The sequence below is a fragment of the Canis aureus genome, chromosome 33 (genome assembly GCF_053574225.1).
Source record: "Canis aureus isolate CA01 chromosome 33, VMU_Caureus_v.1.0, whole genome shotgun sequence".
Taxonomy (NCBI): Eukaryota; Metazoa; Chordata; class Mammalia; order Carnivora; family Canidae; genus Canis; species Canis aureus.
In genome coordinates, this window is record NC_135643.1 from 22,871,694 (window position 1) to 22,878,262 (window position 6,569).

Below are 6,569 nucleotides of genomic sequence, written 5' to 3' on the forward strand. Positions count from 1 at the left end.
TCTCAGGCATAATCATTTTAGCTTTAAAGACAAAATGGCGGCAAAGATGGTAATCACTTTGCTTTTTGGTCTACCACAAAAACCTGATATCTCTACCTTCATCAATCTATGTTGCACACTACCACAGAAACCATCTTCCTTAAATATATTGCAGTGATACTGCTTCTCTGCCTAAACACCTGCAGGAGACTTCAATAATTCCTTGCTTATTCAAATTCTTAATAATGATGAGAAATCTGCCTATGAACCCATCCATTCTCAGTTGGGCTTCCTCATCACTTATTCTCATCTGAACGCATCATTCGTGTCAAGCAAACTTGCTTATTGTCTCTGATGCTAAGTCCAGTTTCTGAGTTTGGGCACACATTCTCCTTTCTCTGTTCTCCCAGGGATGTCTTTCTCATCCCTTTTTCATAAAACTATGCCCCTGGCTTTCTCGAGTGATGATTACCATCACTCAGCACTAGTTGTTGATACAGCTGCTTCTGTCATAAAGGAAAATATGTAAAGTGCTTCCTACTCTAGTTCAGCATAGGAAAGTTTATTTTGCCTTGTCACTAATTTTGTTGTTGCAAGTGCCTTCTACTCCCTTAGAAAGGGAGGCGTGGTAGTACTTCTTCAGAAACACTGGGTGTTTCCTTTCCACTATGGCCATCTTGGTTGTTGCTCTAATCCCACAGCTACCCTTTTAACCTAATTATGTAATCAAAGAATTATTAAATATTTTTAAATGCCAGTGATTATGTATCTATAGCAAGGTTTACCTTCCCTAAAACAAATGTGACAGAATTTCCTGAACAAAATGCTTCATGACCAGAAACAGAGAAGGATCAAGATAGAGGAAATTGGTTCCAGAGCTTCCAGAAACATTATTTATTGTCTTTCTCTAAATCTGATTTGTTTAAATCTGAATCATAAGAAAGCCTTGATATCAAGTTATCACTTCCTTTGAGATCAAAACAACTAAGAGAAATAGCCTTGGCTTTGAACCATTTAAAATCAAAAATGAATTTGTTTTACAGATAAATGGCCTAAAGGCAGAAGTACAATAAGTCACTAATCAATCACTGATGGAGAAGGAAGACTTATAATCGGTCCCCTGTAAGATATTTTTAAGGAATATCTTTAATTTTCCTAGCGAGTTGGTAAAGCCATAATGCAAACTGTGGTTTGTTGAGCTCCAGAGCCAATGTTTTATTCTCGTTGTTCATTAAGAACATATTAACTACTGTGGTTTGGGGATGGATTCACAAGTATGAGTGTGAGGACTTCTCTGTCATGACCATCTCACTGGGTTTCCAAGGCTCTGTGTTCCTTTGCTTGAGTTTAAGAGTATCATAGGATGCCTTAATGGTTGTAAAAAAAAAAAAAAGATGCCTTAATGGTGTCCATATGGGATACATCCTGTGAGAATAGAGCAAAACCTTGGGATTCTAATGCCTTAACCTCTGTGGGATGTCACTGGTTGAGGTGCTGACTGCTGACAAAGGGAAGAGTGAAAAAAGGGTAAGGTAATTTTTGCTGGACTCTTGGATGAGGTGGGTGATGGGTGGTACTTGCTCAGATGACGTTTGAAGTCTGCAGAGGATGATTCAGCTCACACACAACTTCTGGGGGTCTCATTCCTGCCATCCAAATCCAGTAATGCTCTATGCCATTGCCATTCTAAGTGTGCAGTTTTGGTATTACCCAGGAGCTTGGTAGAAATGCAGAATCCCAGACTCCACTTTGAATCTACTGAACAAGAGTCTGTATTTTAACCTGATCCTCGGGGGAATCATTATGTTAGAGTTAGAAAAGTATTCCAGTATATCATTTCTATACCAAGCCTGGGACAGAAGAAATCCACGTGAAGCTCTCCGTAGTCTTTTCTGCCTGGACCTCCTCACAATCTGTCATTCTAATTGCCTCCCCAGAATCTACCTAGAAAACAGAACCCAGGGTTCCGTTCCTTGGGAAACCATCAAGCCCCCTTTCCTCATCACCTGCTCCCATCTCCTCTTTCAAACACCAGCAGGTTTTTTTTTTTTCTAGTCCTAGTAGGACACTACCCTCTTTCTATTATTCACCAAGAACATTTTATCTATCTTCATTTAGGTTAACTAAGACCTTACCTGCTTCTGAAGCAGAAGAGCCTAACACACTATGATTCTATTTCTGAATTCTATCTTGCCTCAACTCTGAGCTAAGGCAGTCAAATAGAAACAACTGTCTGTGGGACGCCTGGGTGGCTCAGTGGTTGAGCATCTGTCTTTGGCTCAGGGTGTGATCCCGGAGACCCTGGATCGAGTCCCACGCATGGAGCCTGCTTCTCCCTCTGCCTATGTCTCTGTCTCTCTCTCTCTCTCTCTCTCTCTCATGAATAAATAAATAAAATCTCTAAAGAAAAGAAGAACCAACTACCTGCTGGGATTAGGACAAAAGAAAGGAGTAAAGGGGGGTGGTAGGGTAGGGAGAGACATAATTATTTTATCAAAAAAGTATTCTCCCAGATATATATGATTCATTTGTTTGAAGTACATTCTCAATACTGTGTTTCTGACCATGTCATTGTTGTTCATAGATTTCTAGAAACTAAAGCCTATATCTGCTTTCTGCTTTGAATCCATGTGAGAAATGTTTGTGGAAAATTATGATGGACTTAATATATCCCTGGTTTTGAGATGACTCAGTTATAAAATGAGCTCATTTCCTCTGAGCATAGGGGAGGCCGTCTGGTCTAGCGGTTAGCAATGTGAGCACTGATGCACAACCCTATCACTTCCTACCTGAGTGGCTCTGGATAAGCCTTTTAATCTCTCTAACCTTCTTCTTATGAAAGAGTATAATCATATTATGCCTACCTCGAAAAGTTCTTATAAGATTAAATGAGAAAATGCATGTCAGTGTTAACATACTATCTGGCATATGGTATGCCTAAAAAGTCAAGCTTCTCTTATTACTTTAGAATTACTACCCACAAAATGTTAATATTCACCTATGGCAACTAGAAAATTATGAGGGATTTCAATCTAGACTCTAGTGTTTAAAGTTTTTTATATTAAAAAATCTGAGTTGGAATTATCATTATGCTAATCGTATATTTATTGGGCATTAACAATGTACCACATTCTCATACATTATCATGTATAGTTCCCCTAACTCTTGTGAGGCAGTTCCTTTTCATCTTTCTCTTTCACTAAATTACTAAACCTATCTCCTCTGTTCCTGGGCACATAACTAGACACTAGATGTGTAGCCGCCCTTATACCCAAGTATGGCCACGTTACTGAGTCAAGTGGAATGAACGAGTCGAAGATTATTCTACTTCCAGGCTTGGCCCACTAAAACCCACCATGTGCCATCCCTGTACTTTTCCTCTGCCGTGGCAACCTCAAAAAGTATAGGGTGGAGATGAAAGAGTTGCAAGATGGAAGGAGCCTGGGTTCTTCACTGCCTCTTGGGGGAAAGACACCAGGGGTGAGAAAATAACTTTTTTTATTTTATGTAAATGAGAAATAAACTCCTACTGTGAGTCTCTAGCATGTATTTGTTACAACAGCCACTCTGGGGGATCCCTGGGTGGCGCAGCGGTTTGGCGCCGGCCTTTGGCCCAGGGCGCGATCCTGGAGGCCGGGGATCGAATCCCACGTCGGGCTCCCGGTGCATGGAGCCTGCTTCTCCCTCTGCCTGTGTCTCTGCCTCTCTCTCTCTCTCTCTCTCTGTGACTATCATGAATAAATAAATAAATAAATAACAACAAAAAAAAGAAAACAACAGCCACTCTGACTTTAATTCATCCAGGAGATTAAGTAGTCAGTCTACTTAAGGACTACAATTTATAATTGGGGACCAGGAATTCTAGGTCAGTTAAATCCCAAAGCCTGTGTTCTCGTTCATTAAACTCAAATGTCATCAAGTTTCACCTGAAAGCCAAAGAGTGGTTTGATTTTAGCACCCTACCAAATTATTTCAAATAGTGAACACTAGAAGGGAATGGTTCTGAAATCTAGAAAACACCTGAGCTGGGTTGTTTTCAGAAGCCAGTGCATAAATCAGCGAATTCATGAGCCCTGGGAATTTCCCATAGCTGTCATCAGATGGTCTCAAGCAATGCCAATTTATTAGGAAAACAATTTTGCCTTAAGAAGCTGTCATTGATTTTCTGAAATCTGTTGTCAGTTTCACTTCTCTCTCCATGGGGTACTGAACTGGTGACGTGTATGTTTGGAGCCTCTAAATGAGGTTAGTAATGGTCTTATAAACTCTCCATGGAGTTCTCACGTCTCTAATTGAGAATCAGACTTGAAATTGTCTAGACCCCAGGGAATATTCTCAATGTGGGTGTTCATGGTGATAGCTATTTATTCAGAATGCCCGCAAGGCCTTCTCCCTACCAGAGCCTTAAAGAATCAGGGCAGGCAAAGTCCACTTGGTGGAACAGAAGCTCTATAGTCAAGCAGAAAAACAACATCTGTGATAACAACAGCAACCCTTGCATGGCACATACAGATAACAAAGCTCTGTCAAGTGTCAGTAGGCATTGAGACGGTCTCCATTTTATTGATGAGATTCCTATGTTGGATGACTTGCCAAGAGCATAATAAAAGAAGGTATAAATATTGGCCTCCTAATTCCAAATCCATCACAAACTATTCCAACTCCCTGTATTTAAATTCTCAGAGATCCCCATCAGCTTGCACAAATAAAAATCAGAAGGGCTGATTCTCATACTCTTTCAAGTGATGGAAGCTGACCCAGACACAAGACAATATGACCTATGAGTGAGGATCTGTTCTGGCATCATCATCCCTGCCCTTCTCCCTGTCTGCTTAGCACCATTGGCCTACCCCTGCCAGACTCAGACCCCCCAGATCTGTCAGGAGCCACTGCTTTGTCTTACCATTTCCCCAGCTTAAGTAGATAATTTTATACAGCTCATGTAATTCATTTGTCTAGTTCCAGAGTCAGGAAGCAGAACTCTCTCAAAGACTAAGCTTCTCCCTTCTACCCAGGCCTCAGCCTGGCAAAAGCAGGTGAAAGAACTTTGGCAGAAGGCAGGATGGTTTCCCCTGCTCTGCAACCCTCCTCCGAGGCATATTCCAAGAATATTTTTACACACTACAAAGGGAAGCATCGGGTTTGTTATTTCCAAAAGGCTCATTCTGAACTGTGAATCTGTTTTCCCACCTTACCACAGTAAACAGTTGGAAAAACATCCGAAAATAGGCTAAAAATACCTGAGCCAAATTCAGCACTTCTGTGAGAAGGCTGAGCACACCGGTAACACCCATGGTAGAGACAGTGCCAACATTATAGGCAACAAGTCATGTCCTGATGAGTTAATTGCCCCAATTGAACATAAGTGCAGTGGAGGAAAATGTTCATTAATGCATGAGACTTGAATTTCTCACACAGAAAATAAAACCCCAAATGGAGATTTAACACCTTATGAAAACCTGTGCAAGGATCATTTTTAAAGGAAAAAGAGCTGCTCTGATTTGTAGATGAGAATATCTCACGATATTGATTAATCATACTTAATTTTAAAAGAAAAAAAAAAAGACTATTCTGTGTCCTTTCCTCTCAGCATGGATTTGTGGAAAGAGTAGGTACTCTAGAGTCCAGAAGCCTTGAAGCTTAAATCCCTCTGTCCCCCTCCAAATATGGTGATGACCACATTTATTAATTTCCCAATCTTGGTTCCCATCTATGTAACATGGGGGATAATATCCATTTTTCTTGGGCTGTTGGACATTAAACGAAGTGACACAAACACAGTGCCTGGAATAATGCCCAATATACAACAGGAGTTCAACAAACAAGGATTCCCCCTTCACTCTGCACTCTAGGGGGTAGAATCAAGAAATGAGTAGAATAAAGACAAAGAAAGTAGGAAGACCAGAATGCAGGACAGAAAGGCATTGTGAATTCTGGCCAAAGGTAGGTCAAAATTCTGATATGGAAAACAAGAGGGTAATAGAAAAAAAAGTTCCTGCTCCTCAAGGCTTCTTCAAATGAAAAAGGGAAACTCTGTGTAATTCATCATAGCTTTCTTTGCTTGGATTCTATAGACATGGTCTCCTAACTCTAAATCCATCACAAACTATTCCAGCTCCCTGGATCTAAATGCTCAGAGATCCCCGTCAGCTCACAGCAGGACTGACTCTCACACTCTCTCAAGTGATGGAAGTGACCGCAAGTTACAAGAAAAGGCGGGAAAAGAGCAGGGGCTATGTACACCAGGTGATATTAATTACCATTACCCGCTACGAGTTCACGTCATTGTGAAAAATTCATAGATCTAGAATACCAATAGGTAAATCATAAAAACCTGCTAAGAGAAACACCACAAATCGGTGCAGTAGGAGAAATAATAAAATCCTTACTTCAACTTTTGTTTAGGAAAACCTGTCTCGGTTAGCTATGTTGGTGGTATACCAGTGTGTGGCCCTCGCTGTGGTCCCCAGGGAAGCTAGGGCGCACCGCACACCTAATTAGGGGACTGGAGGGTAGGGGTTGGGGGCGCTACAAGGTAATGTCTGTGAAGAACGTTTGACTGAAAGACTCTTAAGATCTGGGATGTCTGA

At 41.0% G+C, this 6,569-nt stretch overlaps 1 long non-coding RNA gene across 3 annotated transcripts in view; it reads right to left on the minus strand.

Annotated features, from left to right (window-relative positions):
- Positions 1 to 1,905, minus strand: part of LOC144303753 (uncharacterized) — a 53,140-nt gene extending 51,235 nt beyond the window's left edge. For all 3 annotated transcript variants that reach the window (XR_013370727.1, XR_013370728.1, XR_013370729.1), the window contains exon 1: positions 1,825 to 1,905. This is a non-coding gene — a long non-coding RNA (uncharacterized LOC144303753). The remainder of the gene's footprint in view (positions 1 to 1,824) is intronic.
- Between the last annotated feature and the right edge of the window lie 4,664 nt (positions 1,906 to 6,569).